Below are 22,113 nucleotides of genomic sequence, written 5' to 3'. Positions count from 1 at the left end.
ATCCCTTTAATTTCTTTTTCTTGCCTAATAGCTCTGGCTAGAACCTCCAGAACTATATTGAATAGCAGTGGTGAGAGTGGACATCACTGTCTAGTACCAGATCTCAGTGGAAATGCTTCCAACTTTTCCCCATTCAATAGGATGTTGGCTGTGGGTTTTTCATCGATTGCTTTGATTGTATTGAGGAATGTTCCTTCCAAACCCAGTTTGCTTAGAGTTTTCTTCATGAAAGGGTGTTGTAATTTATCGAATGCTTTCTCTGCGTCTATTGAGATGATCATATGGTTTTTCTTCTGCAGTCTGTTAATGTGGTGTATCACATTGATTGTCTTGCGCACATTAAACCATCCCTGCATACCAGGGATAAATCCCACTTGATCTGGGTGGATGATCTTTCTGATGTGTTGTCGCATTCTAGTGGCCAGAATTTTATTGAGGATTTTTGCATCTATGTTCATCAGGGATATTGGTCTGTAATTCTCTTTCAGTGCTGCATCTTTTTCCAGCTTAGGAATTAAGGTGATGCTGGCTTCATAGAAAGAATTTGGGAGGATTCCCTCTTCTTCGATTGTTCTGAATAGTTTGAGAAGAATTGGAGTTAGTTCTTCTTTAAATGTCTGGTAGAATTCAGCAGTGAATCCATCTGGTCCTGGGCTTTTCTTTGTTGGGAGGGCCTTTATTACTGTTTCAATTTTTGTCTCAGTTATGGGTCTGTTTAGGTTTTCGATGTCTTCCTGGTTCAATTTAGGTAGGTTGCATGTGTCCAGGAATCTATCCATTTCTGATAGGTTTCCCTGTTTGCTGGAATACAAGTCCTTGTAGAAGTTTCTGATGATTCTTTTTATTTCTATGGTGTCTGTGGTTACATTTCCTTTTTCATCTCTGATTTTATTGATTTGGGTCTTTTCTCTTCTTTTTTTAGTTAGTTGGGCCAATGGGGTGTCAATTTTGTTTATTTTTTCAAAAAACCAGCTCCTTGTTTGGATGATTTTTTGTAATGTTTTTCTTGATTCAATCCTGTTGATTTCTTCTCTGATTTTAATTATTTCTCTTCTCCTACTAGATTTGGGTCTGGTTTGCTGTAGGTTTTCTAGATCCTTGAGGTGAATTGAAAGCTCATCTATTTGGTGCCTTTCCAATTTCTTGATGTAGGCACCTATTGATATAAACTTTCCTCTTAACACTGCTTTTGCTGCGTCCCATAAGTTTTTGTATGTTGTGCTGTTATCCTCATTTACTTCCAGAAAGTTTTTGATTTCTCTTTTGATTTCTTCTATGACCCATTGTTCATTCAGGAGCATGTTGTTCAATCTCCATGTGTTTGCGTATGCTCTAGGGATTCCTGAGTTGCTAATTTCCAACTTCATTCCTTTATGGTCTGAGAAGCTGCATGGTATGATTCTAATTCTTTTGAATTTGCTGAGACTTGCTTTATGGCCTAGTATGTGGTCAATCCTAGAGAAGGTTCCATGTACTGCTGAGAAGAATGTAAAATCTTTAGCTGTAGGATTGAAAGTTCTATAGATATCTGTTAGATCCATTTGGGCTATAGTGTCATTTAAATCTACTGTATCCTTGTTGATCTTCAGTCCTATTGATCTGTCTATTTCTGAGAGTGGAGTATTGAAGTTCCCCAGTACTACTGTATTGGGGTCTAAGTCTCCCTTTAAGTCCGTTAATAAATCTTTTAGATAAACTGGTGCCCTGTAGTTAGGTGCATATACATTGATAATTGTTATATCTTCCTGTTGAATTGATCCCTTAATCATGATATAGTGTCCCTCTTTGTCTCTCTTAACAGTTTTTGTGGTAAGGTTTATGTTGTCCTATATTAAGATGGCTACGCCTGCTCTTTTTTCATTTCTGTTGGCATGGTATATCTTTTTCCAGCCTTTCACTTTCAGTCTGTATGGATCTTTGTTGGAAAGATGTGTTTCTTGTAGGCAGCAAATAGATGGGTTTTGTTCCTTAACCCAATCAGCCAATCGGTGTCTTTTAACTGGACAGTTCAGGCCATTCTCGTTCAAAGTGACTAATGATAAGTGGTAACTTTGCCCTGCCATTTGCCAAAGAGAAGTTCTAATATATGCTTTGAATTCCCTGTGATCTTTTGCTGTGAGGTTTCCTTCCTTGGTTTCCTTCCTTTACCTTCTTTCATATTGATGACCGTGTTTCTTTGTTTCTGTGTGTAACACATCTATAAGCATCTTTTGCAGGGCTGGACGAGTGGCAACAAATTCTTTCAATTTCTGTTTGCTATGAAAAGTCTTTGTTTCACCTTCATTCACAAATGATAGCTTTGCAGGATATAATATTCTGGGCTGGCAGTTTTTCTCTCTTAGTATTGGTCTATATCTCTCCATTCCCTCCTAGCTTGTAGAGTTTCTGATGAGAAGTCAGCTGTGAGTCTGATTGGAGATCCTCTGAGAGTAATCTGACGTTTCTCTCTTGCACATTTTAGGATCTTTTCTTTATGTTTCACTGTGGAGAGTTTAATTACAACGTGTCGTGGTGAGGATCTCTTTTGGTCGTGTTTATTAGGGGTTCTGTGAGCTTCCTGTACTAGGATTTCTCTGTCCTTCTCCAAACCTGGGAAATTTTCTGCTAATATCTCACTAAAAAGGCCTTCTAATCCTTTCTCCCTCTCCATGCCTTCAGGAACTCCTAGAGCCCGAATGTTGGGTTTTTTAATAGTATCCTGAAGATTCCCAACAATATGTTTTAGATTTCTAATTTCCTCTTCTTTTCTTTGGTCTGACTGTATCCTTTCCTGTTCTCTGTCTTCTAAGTCCGATATTCTCTCTTCTGCTTCACCCATTCTGTTTGTAAGGCTCTCTATTGTGTTTTTCATTTGATCTATTGAATTCTTCACTTCAGTCCCTATCACAGTTTCCTGTTGTACTAGTTGTTTCATTTCATTTTGATTCCTCCTTAATATTTCATTTTCACGAGAGAGATTTTCTATCTTGTCCATTAAGGATTTCTGTAGTTCTCAATTTGTTTTTGAGAACTTCTTAATGTTCTTATCCATTTTTTGAGATCTGCTTCTTGCATTTCTTCTATGTCATCATCTTCATAATCTTGAATTGGGTTGTCTTTTTCATTTGAGGGCGTCATGGTGACTTCCTTGTTTTTATTACCTTGGTTTTTGCGTTTGTTATTTGGCATATTGGAGATATTTGGTTTCTTCACTGTGGTGCTTTTTCTTGTTATACTATGACTCTAGATTAAGTGGACTATCTGTTTTTGATGGAGCCTTAGGGCTTGAGATGGGTGTGGCCTGAGAGCTCTGTTTGGTGTGCCAAAGGTGACACTCCCAGGTTAGGCGTGGTAAACCTCTCTCTCTCTTTCTTTTTTTTTTGATTCAAAAGGGAAGTTATTCTGCACAGCTGAACGAAGTTGGAGGTAGTTAGCAGGCAAATGATATACCCACAGGAGTCAGAGATCGGAAGCTCTTTCCCAAGGGCCACACACGAATCTGTTCTGCCCTCAGAGTGGGTCTCCCACTGGGTTGCCAAAGTTACGGAATTGTAGCGTCTCTGGAGAGTGCCCACGTGAATTCCGTGAGTTCTCTCCCCCACCGTCTCTTTTTTCACAGTCTCAGTTCAGTAGCACCACAAATTTACTAGGTCCTAATCTCCTGTTAATTCGCCCCGCCCAGAGTCAGGTTTTTCTGCTAGGCTCAGGGCTGGTGCAGACCTGAGGTCGCTCTGCTTATGACGTATGTCTAAGATGGCGCCTGCTCTTTGTCTTGCTCGCCCTTGAGAGGTGAGCGGGGAGAGAGAAACCCGTGTCCGTACCAGTCACCTTTTTTTTTTTTTTCCTCTCTCTCTCTTCCAGCTAGCCTGGTGAACTCCCCCCCCTCCCGGGGGTCGTTCCCTCTAGTCTCCTCTCTCCGCTTGCCTGCAGGTGTCTCGGGCTATTGAGGTTGGCTCACCTCGCGTTCCAGCGCTGGTGTGTTGAGTCTGCTGCTGTCCCGAACTGTGGGCTCCCACGCTCTCCACACAGGTCCGCTCCCCTTCCAGCGCCGATGTGTGGACTTGGAGCCCTGGACGTCCCAAGCCTGCCCGCTGTTGTCTGTGTGGCACGCACTCCCCTTCAAGCACTGGGGCACAGACCCTGCAGCTTCTGCGGCTCGGTCCCGCGGCTCGGTCCCGCGGCTCGGCTTCTGCGTGGTGGGCGACCTTGTTCTCCCAGTAGGTCCTCCGATTCACGGCCACTCGATCCAGAAGAGTTTCCTCTGCAATATTTTCCTGGTTCTTTTTCTGAGGCTACTGTAACTCCCCTTTTATTAAACTAAATTTTCCCGGACTATCGGCGCGCGCCCTCACTATTCCGCCATCTTGGCCTGTCGGCATACAGCTCTTTATAGTAATTTCTGATGATTCTTTTAATTTTGTGATGTCTGCTGTTACATTTCATTTTTCATCTCTAATTTTATTAATTTGGGTTTTATCCCTCCTTTTTTTGCTTATTTGGACCAATGGCATCAATTTTGTTTATTTTTTCAAAAAACTCCTCATTTGGCTGATCTTTTGTATTAGTTTTTGGTTTTCATTTTGTTTATTTCTCCTCTGATTTTAATTGTTCCTTTTCTCCTACTAGTTTTGGCATTGATTTGCTGTTGTTTTTCTAGATCCTTGAGATACATTGATAGCTCCTTTATTTGGTGCCTTTCCAATTTCTTGATATAGGCACCAATTACTATAAACTCTCCTCTTAATCCTGGTTTTGCTGTATCCCATATGGTTTAGCATGTTGTGTTGTCATCTTCATTTATTTCCAGAAATTTTTTGATTTCTCTTTTGATTTCTTCTAAGACCCGCTGTTAAGGAGCATGTTGTTCAGTCTGCATGTATTTACATATGTTCTAGAGATTCCTGAATTGTTGATTATCAACTTCATTCCATTTTGTTCAGAGAAGATGCATGGTATAATTTTGATATTTTTAAAATTTGCTGATACTTGCTTTATGGCCTAGCATGTGGTAAATCCTAGAGAATAGTCCATGCATTGGTCAGAAGAATATGTATTCTGTGGCTGTTGGATGGAGAGTTTTGTTAATATCTGTTAGGTACATTTGGTCTATAGTGTTGATTAACTCTGTTGTTTTCTTGCTGACTTTCTGTCTGGTTAATCTGTCTATTGCTGAAATTGGGGTATTGAAGTCCCCCATTATTTGAGTCTATGTATCCCTCTAAATCTCTTAACTTTTTTAATATAGCCTGGTGCCCTCTAATTAGGTTCATATATGTTTATAAAAGTCACATCTTCCTGTTGAACTGATCCCTTAATCATTACATGGTGCATTCTTTGCTCTTTTAACAGTTTTTGTGTTAAAGTCTATTTTATCTGATATTAGAATGGCTACACCAGCTCTTTTTTGGTTTCTGTTAGCAAGGAGTGTCTTTTCCATTCTTTCTCTTTCAGTCTGCAAGTATCTTTGTTGGTGAGATGTGTTTCATGTAGGCGGCAAATAGATGGGTTTTCTTTTTTAATCCATTCAGCCAGTCCGTGTCTTTTTAATGGAGAGTTGAGGCCATTTACATTCAAGGTGACTATTGATGAGCAATGACTTTGCCCTGTCATTTTTCCATAAATATTCCTATTTTTTACTTTGGGTTTTCTTTGCACTTTTACTGGGAGATTTTCTGACTTTGCCTTCTTGTGTAGTGATGACCCTGTTTCTGTGTGTTGCACATCCTTAATCATCTTTTTAAAGCTGGATGAGTGGAGACAAATTCTTTGAATATCTGTTTATCATGTAAGATTTTTATTTCACCTTTATTCTTAAAATGAGAGCTTTGCAGAGTACAGTATTCTGGAGTGACAGTTTTTTCTCTTAATACTTGGAATATATTGCACCATTCTCTCTTACCCTTAAGGTTTCTGGTGAAAAGTCTGCTGTGATTCTCATCGGAGTTCATATGAAAGTAATCTGGTGGTTCTCTCATGCACATTTTAGAATATTTTCTTTTTACTGTGGAAAGTTTTACTACAATGTATCATTGTGAAGATCTTTTCTGGTTGTGTCTATTGGGAGTTCTACATGCTTCCTGTACTTAGATGTTCCTTTCTTTCTCCAAATTAGGAAAAATTTTGTTATTTCACTGAAAAGGCCTTCTGTTCCATTGTCTCTTTCCATGCCTTTAAGTACTCCTAATATCTGTGTGTTTAGTCATTTGATAGTATCTTTTTTTATTATTATTTTTAAAATTTTTGACAGGCAGAGTGGACAGTGAGAGAGAGAGACAGAGAGAAAGGTCTTCCTTTTGCCATTGGTTCACCCTCCAATGGCCGCCATGGCCAGAGTGCTGCGGCCAGTGCACTGTGCTGATCCTAAGGCAGGAGCCGGGTGCTTCTCCAGGTCTCCCATGGGGTGCAGGGCCCAAGCACTTGGGCCATCCTCCACTGCACTCCCTGGCCACAGCAGAGAGCTGGCCTGGAAGAGGGGCAACCGGGACAGAATCCGGTGCCCGGGCTGGGACTGGAACCCGGTGTGCCGGCGCCGCTAGGTGGAGGATTAGCCTATTGAGCTGTGGTGCCGGCCATTTGATAGTATCCTGTAGATCTTCAACAGTGATTTTTAGTTTTCTAATTCCTTCTTGTTATTTTTGGTCTTAGTGTAAAATTTCCAGAGATTTGTTTTCTAATTCAGATATTCTTTGTTGTTAAGACTTTCCACTGCATTCTTTATTTGATCTATTGATTCTTCATTTCTTTATCATTTTGATTTCTCATCAAGATATCAATTTCATGGGAAAAATTTTTCATTTATATCATATATAGTTTTCTTTAGGTAGTGAATTTGATTCTGATTATTTCTGAGTAATCTGATGATTAGTTTTTTGCATTCCATTTCTGGCATTTCCTTAATCTCTTCATCTTCACCTTCTAATATTGAAATGTTGTAGTGTTCCTTGAGGAGGCTCATAGTGTCTTCCTTATTATTTCTTGAATTTTTGCTTTTATTTTTCAGCATTTGTAGAATTTTTTTTTTGTCTGATGGCTTTTATCTTTGGTCTGTCTCTGTGGCTTAGTGGGATGTCTACACTTTCAGTTAATTCCCAGAGGTGTGTGCTGGATGTGGCCAGGGTGCTCTGTGCAGTATTCTAGGGTAGGGCATGTATCCAGGGTAAGACCCCAGTTGAGTGTGGTAGCTGTTCTCTGGTTAACTGGATGGCTAGGAATGGTCACCTCTGTTGGTGCAACCAGTCCTCCTCTTCACAGCTGAGAGATGCCTGGTGTTAGTTTCCATTGTGCTCAGTATTCATATGCTTTGTTTTATGGACTGCACATTTATTCTCTGGAGTCTTTCCTGTGAGGATGGTTCCCTTTGCTATGAGCTGCTTCCCCATCCCTAGGGGCAACTAGCTTGGTGCAGTTGGCTTAAAGGAGGAAGGAATTCTGAATTGCTGTGGCCCTTGTTGACTGGGTGGAAGGTGACCCCTGTTATTGCTGGGTGGCGTATATGGGAGGTGGGGTAGCAGCTAACTGCTTATGTCCAAAAATGGTGCGAGCCCTCTCTGATGCTGGCTGCAGGTCTTTGCTGCAGGGAGAGGAGGAGGGAGCGACACACCACCATTTTTTTTCTGCCTCTGGTAGCACGGTCACCTGCTGTCTTAGGGAGTACACCAAGCTCTCCGTCCTGCTTTATCAGCAGCGCCATGGGCCCATGGATTCCCCTCTCACCTGATTTGCCAGGGCAGGCATCTTCCTCCCTGGATCCAACCTTTTGTTGTCTTTTATTGTGTATTTGCTCTTTTAGCAGGTCTAGACCTTTTCTACTTCTTTCGCAGGGTCTCCTGTTGTGTTTCTGCTGCAGATGTACCTTAAGAGTGTACTTTCCTTTCTCTTACCTCTTCCTTTTTTTTAAGATTTATTTATTTGAAACTCAGAGTTAAACAAAAAGAGAAGGAGAAGCAGAGACAGAGAGAGGTCTTCCATCTGCTGCTTCACTCCACAGTTGGCCACAGAGGCCAGAACTGCAAAGATCCAAAGCCAGGAGGCAGGAGCTTCCTCCAGGTCTTCCCACATAGGTGCAGGGGTGCAAGGACTTGGGCCACCTTCTACTGATTTCCCAGGCCATAGCTGGATCAGAAGTACAGTGGCTGGGACTTAAACTGGCACTCATTTGGGATGATGACACTGAAGGTGGGGGCTTTACCCACCATGCCACAGCACCAGCCCCACCTCCTTTTTTAAATATTAATTTCCCCCCACATAAATCAGACCATCTTGTCACTATTCTACCATCTTGGAACCTCATATTTAATATTTTAAATGACTGACAAGTTAATAATATTTTTTAACTTGCCAGGAATGGTCCTAGGGCCTGGGTTTACTCTGCCTTCTCTCTTCTTGTACTTAATATCAAGAAAAACTGAATGGGGAGACCTATATAAATTAATTTATCCAATGACTGTTGTATACCCTCTGCTGCATGGGGGTTAAGTGCTAGCAGTACAGATATGTATATGACATGATTCTTGTTCTTGGGAGCTCATGATTTGCTGGGAGTGGGGTGCGGGTTGGGGGAGACCAGGTCACCAAATGATTGTAATCCAGAGTGGACGATGATGTTGTGTGATGTGCTTACTGACTGGGGAGTAGAGAGCAAGAACTGACCTCTCTGTAGAGGAAGATGGTCAGAGGAAATTTGACATAGCTGCAGGCCCTAGAGATGGTTCCAGTGTAAGGCTAGGTGTAACTCGCCATCTTACTCTTGAGATAAAGGGACAGATCAAAAAAACACAGCAAGCTGAGAGATGGCATTATTGTTAATGAAGTCAACAAAAGCTTATGCATCAATTAGACAGTGATTTTTTTTAAAATTAAGTTTGTCCAATATGTGATACTTTTGTGTTCAGCTTAATTAGTAGATATTTGTATATTCAATGATGTGATCAACCAAAATAAATCTCTTTGCAGTGGTGATGTTGTTCCATGTTTATAAATATATACATGCTCATTGAAAATCATGAAAAATTTGGCCAGCACCACGGCTCAATATGCTAATCCTCCACCTGCGACGCCGGTACCCCAGATTCTAGTCCCGATCTGGGCACCAGATTCTGTCCCGGTTGCTCCTCTTCTAGTCCAGCTCTCTGCTGTGGCCAGGGAGTGCAGTGGAGGATGGCCCAAATGCTTGGTCCCTACACCTGCAGGGGAGACCAGGGGAAGCACCTGGCTCCTGCCTTCGGATCAGCGTGGTGCGCGGGCCGCAGCGGCCACTGAGAGGTGAACTAACGGAAAAGGAAGACCTTTCTCTTTGTCTCTCTCTCTCTCACTGTCCACTCTGCCTGTCAAAAAAAAAAAAAAAAAAAAAAAAAAAAAAAAAAGAGAAAAAAAAAGAAAGAAAGAAAATCATGAAAACATGGAAAAGAATAAAAAAAAGGTATCATCCAGGCATGGCATAAGTACTGTTCATGTTTGAGGGACATGTTTAAAAAAATTTCTAAAGTTACTTTCTAATGTTTCTCAAATGAAAATATTTCATATAAATATACACATTCTGTTATTCTGTTATGTGAATATTTCAGTTTTTGAACAAATGCACCTCTTTTGAGATTTCCCTTTTTAATTTCTATTAAATAATGCTATCTTAGACAGTCTTTTATAGTCATTTTTATTTCTTTATTTCCTTAGAAAGAATTACTGGGTTAAAGTGTATATGTATGGAAGCTGCCAAATCAGTCTTCTGAAATTTCATCTTATTTTATTTACATCTTCACAAAGAAGTATAAGAGAAAATAGCCAAATCTTTCTCCAACTTAAATTGCTTTCATTGTAAAGATAGTATTGTTTTGCCCATGATAAAATCATCACTGCCAATATACTTCAATTAAGCTTGTGATTCGATTATAAATTGAGGAGCAATCAATACCTCTGTGCTTATGAATATCCTCCTTCAAGAATGTTAAATGAAAGTTTAGCAGTCAAAATTGAATATAAACAAATTTAAAGTAATTTAATATTATAAATTTGTGGATTTTTTCTAAAGAATTAATAGAAACTTGAATGTAAATCTTGTATTTTTATCCAAGATGTTTTGACACTGAAAAACTTCATGTTTTTAGTTGTGATCTATTACTAAACAAGATCATCCAGAATTTTATACCCACAAACTAATGTTCCTTGTCTTCAAAAAAATTACCGAGGAGGTTTTGTGAACTTAAATGATCTTCTCTTCCAATATAGTAAATTTTCACTTAATTTAGTGCTGTAAATAATCCCTGTAATCTCAATTAAGACAGCTTCTCAAAATGTCCCATTTACCTCAGATTGTTTCAAATTTTAAAACAAAACTGTAGGTTTATATGTATTTTCAGTATTATTGCTATTTAGTGTTGAATGTTAAAAACTTAACTACATTACCCTCCTAAGATTTTTATAGCAATTCAAAATCGTGTATTAGTATATGGATTTATTCATCATGATTACTAGTTTAGGCATCCCGAATTCTTGGTAAATTAGATTCACTTCAGGTAGCCCTTTTTGGAATAAAGGAGTGTTTTCCTCTATGCATTAAAAAATGTTTCAGAATTGCTTTTACATTTCCTTGTCTTATTTAAACAATCCTCAGGTAATTATTGCATAACTATTATGTTGTTCTCAATGCCTGTTGAATTTTACTTTTGCTAAGGTTAATTGACTCTATATTGGTCTGTTAAAAATGTTTTAAACTTGCTTTGTATTTTTCAGTCTTCTGCTATTTGTTAATTGTCACATGTTCTTGTTTACCTACTTGTTATATTTCTGGTTTACCGGTACCAACCTGCCATACATACCTATGCTTGTTGAGATTGTATAAACTAACAGTAGATAAGAACCGAGGAAGGAAATAGCTTCTTTTTAAGTAGAGAACAAAATTTTTTCTCTATAAATATGTATATTATTAATCTACTGACCAAGCCAGGAGTCTATTTTGCTGATTTCCTACTCTGGCTAAAGTTTGAATAGGTAAGCTATTTTTAATTACTCTAAGTACTCCTGTTGACCAAAACTAAATGTCAAGCCAAAGTGAGTTTTAGGGGAAGTATAAAAAAACTGTCATGCCTCTCCTGTACTACCTTCAGGATAAGGTGCAACTTCTTTAATTGCATCAACTATTATCTCAGTTTGGAAATTTCTTGCTTCTATGCTCTTTCAGCATCAACCAACCTCTGCCTGTAAGGTTCTGTGTTTATAAACATCTGCTGTTGTTTTTACCCCACTTCTCCTACAGCTCTTAGATTTTTTTTTGGTAAAAAATTGGAACAAAAGGTGTGTTAGCTCATTTTTAGCATCACAAGCATTAGAGAGGAACTCATCCTATTGTGATTCAGCAATAATAGGCATACCATATATTGGGGGAGTGTCTGGCCAGAGTTACTGGATTAAATTGGAGCTAAAGTTCTCATTTGAGTTTGATAGATTTTATAGTCCAATGTACACTGAAATCCTCCTTGGCCTGAGAGCAAACTGGAACTGACTGAGCAATACACTTAAAGATGAAGAATATATACTTGAAGGAATTGCTTACTGTGGACATAAAGTTTGCAAAAATTTAGAAAGCATGTCTAATGATGTAAACTGTTATAAAAAAGTTAAAAAGATAATCTTCTAGCTAATATTTGATATTGATTGGGTTAATTATTACCTAGTTTATGGATATATTTAATACCTCTGAAATAAATTATACAATATAATCATTTTAGAAAAATGACATTTAGGTATCATGCATAATTATTTGAAGCACCTTAGTATACCCCTTTATTTATATACAGTGCCACCAAAGGTGAGTAGATTATTTTCTCTGATAAGTATTATGTTGTTACAGAAAACTCCTGACCAATTGCTTTTCTGCTTTTACTGAGAACATGATAAACCACATATAATATAGCCATTATTCTTCTAAAATTCTTTTTGGAATGGTCCTATAAAAGGCATGGTACACTAAGAGCCTCATGATTCTATTTTTAAAAGACCAGCCAAAAAAAGAATGGAAAGATATGAGCATTTTCTCATTTAAATGATACGTAAAGAGGGTGATCTTGCTCGATTCTGGATTAAAGATGTTGGTCATTTTCCTCCCATCAGCAGTGCTGCTGATGGGGAGCACTGACCTCAGGCTTTCTCCTTCCCATTATCTGCAAATATGTCACTTTTCCATTTCTGGAAGGAGTGCTTAACATATTATATGAAACTTTGACAAAGGTTTTACAGTTACTATTTTTTTAAAAAATACATATTCATGTGGTTTTGGAGAACTCTTGCATTTCAGTTTTACTGCAATTTGTGAAAACTACAGCATGAATATTTATTTGAAAATATACTATGATAAGATATAAATCCTTTTAATGGGAGGAAGACTGATGGCCTGTTTTAATCCTTCTTCTTACCAATTTCCTCCATGAGTAACATTGACAAAGTGTATGGCAATTCATTTTTACTAGAAATAAGTTACACATTGTGCAAATATTATTTTGTTAATGTAGTTAAACCAGAATGATTACTTAGAAATATTTTATGCACTAATAGCTTTGAATAATTACTAGACCACTTACATAAAAGTGGCCACCTATCAGATTATATGTCTGCAAAATGTTTTCAAATATACCAAAAAATTGTGGGTTAATTATTGCAATGCAGAAATGAATTCTAAATCCTCAAATTACTGCCTATTCAGAAGATGTAACCATCTTAGTAAATCAAGTAAAGCATCTCTGCAATGAATATGTTACTATAAAACAACATAGACTTAAACTCAAAGCAGCAAAATTTAGCGGCAAAAAGTGCTGCAGAGCCAGAGATCTTGTGCCAGTTACTTTTTGGGCTTGTCCCTCAGTTTCCTCATCTGTAAAATAGGATCAATAAAAACAGTTACTATATAGAATTGTTTAGAAGATTGAACGAGATAGTTCATATAAAGTGCTTAAAATATGGCCTTCCCCAGACAGTCCACAAAATGGGGTCTGTCATGATTTGTAAGAGTGACTGCAGCAATACCAAAGGAATGCCTACACAGTGGAGGATACAGGTGCTTTACTTACACAAGATTGTTGTCACAACAACCCTTCAAGGCAAATAGCATGTATATTTTATATATAAAGCTGAGTTCTGGGTAATTTGGCAGAGTCCCATTGCCAACATCTATAAGAGCCATGGTTTAAGAATCAAAGCTTAGGTTCTTCGTAGTAATCATGTGGTGGTTATAACTTATAAAAACGTATAAAATTGAGAATAATACACTTTTTGAAATATACAGAATATACTTAATATCAAAATACCTAAATTATCTACAATTGGAGAAATTAGTGAAGTTATAAATACTTGTAATTTCAGGTATTTTTGTAAACTGATAATTTAGAAATCACTGCAAAGAACATTTTCATTGCTATCTAATACACTTAAATATATGCATTTTAAAAATATAAACTATTTCACTGCTATTATTTTACAATTTAATCATAGTAAGAACCAATCTTCTTGCATTTTTCTTTTCTATTACTATTTTCCACTGAAGGAAGTTGGCAGTTGTTTATTATTAATCAGAATTCTATGTACAAAGTATAATGTAGTCAATTTAATCTACTATCTATGAAATATCAGTTTAACATATTGAAATTTCATTAGAACTAATCTTTTCCCATAATGGAGAATTTTATTGTGAAAATAATACATCCTAAAACATACTCTTGAAGAAAATGCAAATACTATAGAAAAGTATGAATAAAAATAAAATGCTCTAAATCACATCTGAGATTCAGCCTTTCTCAGACATCTTTCTGTTTTTAAATTGTATACACACATAGAATTTTTATATGAACAGAATTATGCTACATATTCTATCTTGTAATTTTTCCAAATCACATATAGACTTCATTTGTTGAATAGGAATTTTCTGATTTTTATTGTAGATAAAAGATGCTGTAATGAACATTACACATAAGTGCTTTAAGTTTAATTTAACACTTGATTTGAGTTTAGCAACCTTCTGCGCTTTGTCTATGTGACTGATAGATTTTTGTCCAGAAAGTATAAATTCTATGTATTATGGCATATCAACATGAGTGGAGTCCTCTTAATTTAATTTGGGAGTCATTTTTTCCCAGAGATGCTGTTTCTAATGAAGTAAGTGAACAGTCTGCCTTTTACCTTCCCTTTTGTGGGTCTATCACTTGTACAATTCCTGTTTGAGTTCTCCAAAGTGAAATTCCATTTGTTGTAGGGATGGAGTATTTCTGTAGGATTGGAAAGAACACATACCACACTGCCTGTTATTAATGAAAGATATAGCAGGTAAAGGGATGGAGAGGCAGTGTGTACCATAATTAAAAATTCCTAAATTTAGAGATGGGAAAGACCTCAAATATCCTCAAACCACTGAATTTTATACCAAAATAAAAGTAAATTTCTTCATTGCTTTGAAACATGGAAAAGCCTTTTGTATTTTTTTATAGAGTTCAGAAAAATTTTAATATGAATTCTCTTTGGAAGTTCAGATTTGGAATTTGCATTTAGCTCTGTAATCATTGGGAATATATTTTGAAATTTGTGTAAAATTACATCATGATACAGCCCTAATAATCACATTAGAAAGACAGATATGTGTACAATATCTAGCACTGAGCACTGTGCCAGGGCTCTATTCATTTTTTTGTTTTAAATTGTTTATTAAAATACAGCATGCATATCAAGAAATGAACTTAAGTGTACAGATCAATGAGTTTTTTTGTCTTCTGTTCACTCTCATAATGAACATTCTAATTAAGGACAGAGCATTAATAGTACTGCAAGGATGATATTATTCCCTCCATCCATTTCTTTTTTTTTTTTTTTAGTTTTTTTTGTTTTACTTTTATTTAATGAATATAAATTTCCAAAGTACAGAATATTGATTACAATGGCTTCCCCCCATAACGTCCCTCCAACCCACAGCTCTCCCCTTATCCACTCCCTCTCCCATTCCATTCACATCAAGATTCATTTTTGATTCTCTTTATATACAGAAGATCAGTTTAGCATACATTAAGTAAAGATTTCAACAGTTTGCTCCCACACAGAAACATAAAGTGAAAAATACTGTTTGAGTACTAGTTATAGCATTAAATCTCAATGTACAGCACACTAAGGACAAAGATCCTACATGAGGAGTAAGTGCACAGTGACTCCTGTTGTTGACTTAACAAATTGACACTCTTGTTTATGGCATCAGTAATCACCCTAGGCTCTTGTCATGAGCTGCCAAGGCTATGGAAGCCCCCTGAGTTCACTGACTCTGATCATTTTTAGACAAGGCCATGGTCAAAGTGGAAGTTCTCTCCTCCCTTCAGAGAAAGGTACCTCCTTCTTTGATGGCCCATTCTTTCCACTGGGATCTCACTCGTGGAGATCTTTCATTTAGGTTTTTTTTCCCCCAGGGTGTCTTGGCTTTCCATGCCTGAAATACTCTCATGGGCATTTCAGCCGGATCCGCATGCCTTAAGGGCTGATGCTGAGGCCAGAGTGCTGTTAGGACATTTGCCATTCTATGGGTCTGCTGTGTATCTCATTTCCCATGTTGGACCATTCTCTCTCTTTTTATTCTATCAGCTAGTATTTGCAGACACTAGTCTTGTTTATGTGATCCCTTTGGTTCTTAGTCCTATCATTATGATCAATTGTGAACAGAAATTGATCGCTGGGACTAGTGAGATGGCATTGGTACATGCCACCTCGATGGGATTGAATTCGGATCCCCTGGTATGTTTCTAACTCTACTGTTTGAGGTAAGTCAGCTTGAGCATGTCCCGAATCGCACATCTCTTCCCTCTCTTATTCCCACTCTTATATTTAACAGTGATCACTTTTCAGTTACGTTTCAGCACTTAAGAAGAATTGTGTATTGATTACAGTATTCAACCAAAAGTATTAAGTAGAACAAACAAATAAAAAATACTAAGAGGGATAACATATTAAGCTGCTCATTAACATTCAGGGTGAGGGCTGATCAAGTCACCGTTTCTCATAGTGTTCATTTCACTTTAACAGGTTTCCTTTTTGGTGCTCAGTTAGTTGTCACCTATCAAGGAGAACAAGTGGTATTTGTCCCTTTGGGATTGGCTTATTTCACTCAACATAATGTTTTCCAAATTCCTAACAGGGATCACTTTTCAGTTAAAATTTAAACACTAAGAATAATTGTGTGTTAATTACAGAGTTCAACCAATGGTACTAGAACAAAACAAAAAATACTAAAATGGATAAAGAATTACATTGTACATCAACCATCAGGACAAAAGCTGATCAAGTCACTGTTTCTCATAGTGTCCATTTCACTTCAACAAGTTTCCCCTTTGGTGCTCAGTTAGTTGTCGCCAATCAGGGAGAACATATGATATTTGTCCATTTGGGACTGGCTTAATTCACTCAGCATGATGTTTTCTAAATTCCTCCATCTTGTTGCAAATGACTGGGTTTCGTTGTTTTTGACTACTGTATAGTATTCAATAGATTACATTTCCCATAATTTCTTTATCCAGTCTACTGTTGATGGGCATTTGGGTTGGTTCCAGGTCTTAGCTATTGTGAATTGAGATGCAATAAACATGAAGGTGCAGACTGCGTTTTTGTTTGCCAATTTAATTTCCTTTGGGTAAATTCCAAGGAATGGGATGGCTGGGTTGAATGGTAGGGTTATATTCAGGTTTCTGAGGAATCTCCAGACTGACTTCCATAGTGGCTTAACCAGTTTGCATTCCCACCAACAGTGGGTTAGTGTCCCTTTTTCCCCACATCCTCTCCAGCATCTGTTGTTGGTAGATTTCTGAATGTGAGCCATTCTAACCGGGGTGAGGTGAAACCTCATTGTGGTTTTGATTTGCATTTCCCTGATTGCTAGTGACCTTGAACATTTTTTCATGTGTCTGTTGGCCATTTGGATTTCCTCTTTTGAAAAATGTCTATTGAGGTCCTTGGCCCATCTCTTAAGTTGGTTGTTTGTTTTGATGTTGTGGAGTTTCTTGATCTCTTTGTAGATTCTGGTTATCAACCCTTTATCAGTTGCATAGTTTGCAAATATATTTTCCCATTCTGTCGGTTGTCTCTTCACTTTCCTGACTGTTTCTTTTGCAGTACAGAAACTTCTCAATTTGATGCAATCCCAAATGTTAATTTTATCTTTGACTGCCTGTGCTTCTGGGGTGTTTTCCAAGAAGTCTTTGCCAGTACCTATATCTTGCAGGGTTTTTCCAATGCTCTCTAATAATTTGATGGTGTCAGGTCATAGATTTAAGTCTTTAATCCATGTCGAATGAATTTTTGTGTAAGGTGAAAGGTAGGGGTCTTGCTTCATGATTCTGCACGTGGAAATCCAATTTTCCCAGCACCATTTATTGAATAGACTGTCCTTACTCCAGGGATTGGTTTTGGATCCTTGGTCAAATATGAGTTGGCTGTAGATGTTTGGATTGATTTCTGGTGTTTCTATTCTGTTCCATTGGTCTATCCATCTGTTTCTGTACCAGTACCATGCTGTTTTTATTACAACTGCCCTGTAGTATGTCCTGAAATCTGGTATTGTGATGCCTCCAGCTTTGTTTTTGTTGTACAAGATTGCTTTAGCTATTCGAGGTCTCCTGTGTCTCCATATAAATTTCAGCACCATTTTTTCCAGATCTGAGAAGAAGGTCTTTGGTATCTTGATTGGTATTGCATTGAATCTATAAATTGCTTTTGGGAGAATGGACATTTTGATGATGTTGATTCTTCCAATCCATGAGCATGGAAGATTTTTCCATTTCTTGGTATCCTCTTCTATTTCTTTCTTTAAGGTTTTGTAATTTTCATTGTAGAGATCTTTAACGTCCTTGGTTAAGTTTATTCCAAGGTATTTGATTGTTTTTGTAGCTATTGTGAATGGGATTGATCTTAGAAGTTCTTCCTCAGCCATGGCACTGTCTGTGTATACAAAGGCTGTTGATTTTTGTGCATTGATTTTATACCCTGCTACTTTGCCAAAATCTTCTATGAGTTCCAATAGTATCTTAGTAGAGTTCTTTGCGTCCCCTAAATAAAGAATCATATCATCTGCAAAGAGGGATAGTTTGAGTTCTTCCTTCCCAATTTGTATCCCTTTAATTTCTTTTTCTTGCCTAATAGCTCTGGCTAGAACCTCCAGAACTATATTGAATAGCAGTGGTGAGAGTGGGCATCCCTGTCTGGTACCAGGTCTCAGTGGAAATGCTTCCAACTTTTCCCCATTCAATAGGATGTTGGCTGTGGGTTTTTCATCGATTGCTTTGATTGTATTGAGGAATGTTCCTTCTAAACCCAGTTTGCTTAGAGTTTTCATCATGAACGGGTGTTGTATTTTATCAAATGCTTTCTCTGCGTCTATTGAGATAATCATATGGTTTTTCTTCTGCAGTCTGTTAATGTGGTGTATCACATTGATTGTCTTGCGCACATTAAACCATCCCTGCATACCAGGGATAAATCCCACTTGATCTGGGTGGATGATCTTTCTGATGTGTTGTTGCATTCTATTGGCGAGAATCTTATTGAGGATTTTTGCATCTATGTTCATCAGGGATATTTGTCTGTAAAAAAATATGGAACGCTTCACGAATTTGCGTGTCATCCTTGCGCAGGGGCCGTGCTAATCTTCTCTGTATCGTTCCAGTTTTAGTATATGTGCTGCCGAAGCGAGCACCATTTCTTTTTTTTAACATGTGAAACGAGTATATTTTTTTAAATGTGAAATAAGAGTATATTGGTAGCTGGCGCCGTGGCTCACTAGGCTAATCCTCCGCCTAGCAGCGCCGGCACACCGGGTTCTAGTCCCGGTTGGGGGCCGGATTCTGTCCCGGTTGCCCCTCTTCCAGGCCAGCTGTCTGCTGTGGCCTGGGAGTGCAGTGGAGGATGGCCCAAATACTTGGGCCCTGCACCCCATGGGAGACCAGGAGAATCACCTGGCTCCAGCCATCGGATCAGCGCGGTGTGCTGGCCGCAGTGCGCCGGCCGGGGCGGCCACTGGAGGGTGAACCAATGGCAAAAGGAAGACCTTTCTGTCTCTCTCACTGTCCACTCTGCCTGTCAAAAAAATTAAAAAAAAAAAGAGTATATTGGCATTTATATGGTCTGATTCAGTGAAACAACATTTATAAACCGAATGATAAGGTATCCCCACAGTTTTTATCCTCCCTCTCTAAATTAATTACCACAAATAAGAAAAACCATATGACATTTTTATTTTGGGACTGGCTTTTTTCACTTAGCATAATTTCCATTTGCATCCATTTTGTTGCAGATGTCAGGATATCAGTTTTATGGCTGAGTAGTATTCCATCATGTATATATACCATATTTTGTTTTGCCAGTCATCAGTTGATGGACATTTATGTTGATTTCATATCTTGGCTGTTGTGAATTGAACTGTTATAAAAATGGGACTACAGGTGACTACCATGTGCTGCTTCCATTTCCTTTGGAAGTGGTAGCAGGAGTAGGATAGCAGGGTTATATAATGTATGTATCTTTTAAATTTTCTGGGGAAGCTCCATACTTTCTTCCTTAATAGTTGTAGTAGTTTGCATTCCCACTAACAATGTATTAGGGTTCACTTGTCTCAATATCCTCCCTAGCATTTGTCATTTTTTAATTTTTAAATGGTAGCCATTCTAATTGGAGTAAGGTGAAACCTCATTCTGGTTTTTATTTGCATTTCAAACCTGATGGCTAATGATCCTGAGCATTTTGTCTAATATCTATTGGCCATTTGTATTTTCTTCTTGAAAAATGCCTGTTCATATTCTTAACCCATTTCTTAACTGGGTTGTTTGTTTTGTTGTTGAGTTTCTTGAGTTCCTTATATATTCTGGATATTAATCTTTTATTGGATGCATAGTTTGCAAATATTTACTCCCATTCTATTGGTTGCCTTTTCATTTTGTTGTTTGTTTCCTTTGCTGTTCAGAAGCTTTTTAGCTTGATATAATCTCATTTGTCTGTTTTTGCTTTGTTGCCTGTGCTTCTGGGTTCTTATTCCAGTAAGTCTTTGTTTTCCTCTAGTAATTTGATGGTTTCAGGTGTTATGCTTGGATCCTTGATCCACTGTGAATTGATTTTTATATGGGGTGTAAATTAGGAGGTCTTATTTCAAAATTTTGCATGTGAATACCCAGTTTTCCCAGCACCATTTGTTGAAAAGATTGTCCTTTATTCAGGGAATGATTTTTAGCTCATTTATCAAAGATTAGCTTTTTATAGATGTATGGATTAATTTCTGGGATTTCTATGCTGTTCATTGCTCTACATATCTATTCTTGTGGTAGTATTAGATTGTTTTGAGTATAATGTCTTTGAAATCTGGTATTGTGTTACCTCCAGCTCTGTTTTTATTATTCAATATTGCTTGAATTATTCAAGGCCTTTGTGTTTTATATGAATTTTAGGATTGTTTTATCTAGATCTGTGAAGAATATCCTTGAATTTTTTATTGGTATCACACTGAATCTATAAATTTCTTTGGACAATATGGGCATTTTGATGATATTAATTCTTTCAATCCATCCATGTGGAGATTTCCAATTTTTTGGTGCCTTATTGTCTTTCTTTCTTGAGATTTTGTAATTTTCATTGTAGAGATCTTTTACATACTGCTTAAATTTATTCCAAGGTCTTTATTATTTTTATAGCTATCGTGAATGGGTCTGGTGTTACAAGTTTTTTCTCAAAGCGTTGTTAATGTATCAGAATGCTATTGATTTTTGTGTATTGATTTTGCATCCTGCAACTTTGCTGAATTCTGTCAGTTCTAATAGTCCCTTAATGGAGTATTTTGGTTCCCCTATATAAAGGATTGTGTCATCAGCAAACAGGGATAATTTGACTTCCTGTTTTCCAATTTGTATCCCTTTAATTTTGTTTCCTTGCCTCATGGCTCTGGCTAAACATTCCAGAACTATATTGAATAATAATGAGAGTGGGTATCCTTTTCTAGTTCTGTATCATAGTGAAAATGGCTTCTAGCTTTCCCCCGTTCAATATGATGCTGGCTGTGGGTTTTTTCTATATTAGCTTGTCTGTTGAGGAATGGTCCTTCCGTACCCAATTTTAAAGATTTTTTTATCATGAAAAGATGTATTTTATCAAATTTTTTCTCTGCATCTATTTAGATAATTATATGTTTTTTATCTTTCATATTGTTGATATGATGTATCATGTTTATTGATTGTATGTTGAAGCATACCTGGGATAAATTCCACTTGGTCTGGTGGATGATCTTTTTGGTGTGTTGTTGGATTCTATTTGCTAGTATTTTGTTGAGGATTTTAAAAGATTTTATTTATTTGAGAGGTAGGGTTACAGAGAAAGAGAGAGGGAATGACAGAAAGGTCTTCCATCTGTGGATTCATTCACTCCCCAGATGGCTGCAATGGCTGGAACTGAGCTGATCTGAATCCAGGATCCAGGAGCTCCTTCTGAGTCTTCCATGTGGGTGCAGGGGCCCAAGGACTTAGGACATCTTTTACTGCTTTCCAAGGCCACAAGCAGAGAGCTGGATCAGAAGAGGAGCAGCTGGAACATGAACCAGTGCCCACATAGGATGCCGGCACTGCAGGTGGAGGCTTAACCTTCCACACCATACCACTGGCTCCTTTATGTAAGATTTAAAAAAAAAACATGTATTCATTTATTTGAAAGTCAGTTACACAGAGAGAAAAGGAGAGGCAGAGAGAGAGAGAGGTCTTCCATCTGCTGGTTCATTCCCAATTGGCTGCAACGGCCGGAGCTGGGCCGATCCAAAGCCCGGAGCCAGGAGCTTCTTCTGTGTCTCCCACATGAGTGCAGGGGTCCAAGGACTTGGTCCATCTTCCACTGCTTTCCCAGGCTGTAGCAGAGAGCTGGATTGGAAGTGGAGCAGTCGGTACTTGAACCGGCACCCATACGGGATGCCAGCACTGCAGGCAGCAGTTTTACCTGCTATGCCACAGCGCTGGCCCCTATGTAAGATTTAAAAACAACAATCAAGTTATAACTGTAGAATGCACATGCAGTTTTAAAAATATTTATTTATTTATTTGGCAGAGTGACAGAGATAAAGAGAGTGACATCTTCTATTTGCTGGTTTGCTTTCCAAATGGCTGA

At 37.8% G+C, this 22,113-nt stretch overlaps 1 long non-coding RNA gene and 1 other non-coding gene across 2 annotated transcripts in view; one reads left to right on the top strand and one right to left on the bottom strand.

Moving 5' to 3' along the window:
• The window catches only part of LOC149126554 (uncharacterized), a 519,369-nt gene that overhangs the window by 69,423 nt on the left and 427,833 nt on the right, over positions 1-22,113 (top strand). The gene's annotated exons all lie outside the window — the stretch shown is intronic.
• LOC127493309 (U6 spliceosomal RNA) lies at positions 18,570-18,676 on the bottom strand. Its single transcript, XR_007923368.1, has one exon. It is a non-coding gene; the product is annotated as a U6 spliceosomal RNA (small nuclear RNA).

Source organism: Oryctolagus cuniculus, chromosome 5 (genome assembly GCF_051225735.1).
Source record: "Oryctolagus cuniculus isolate XC-2025 breed Fujian yellow rabbit chromosome 5, ASM5122573v1, whole genome shotgun sequence".
In the NCBI taxonomy this organism is placed as follows: Eukaryota; Metazoa; Chordata; class Mammalia; order Lagomorpha; family Leporidae; genus Oryctolagus; species Oryctolagus cuniculus.
Note: the sequence above shows the minus strand (reverse complement) of the source record. Positions and strands in the feature narration are given on the sequence as shown.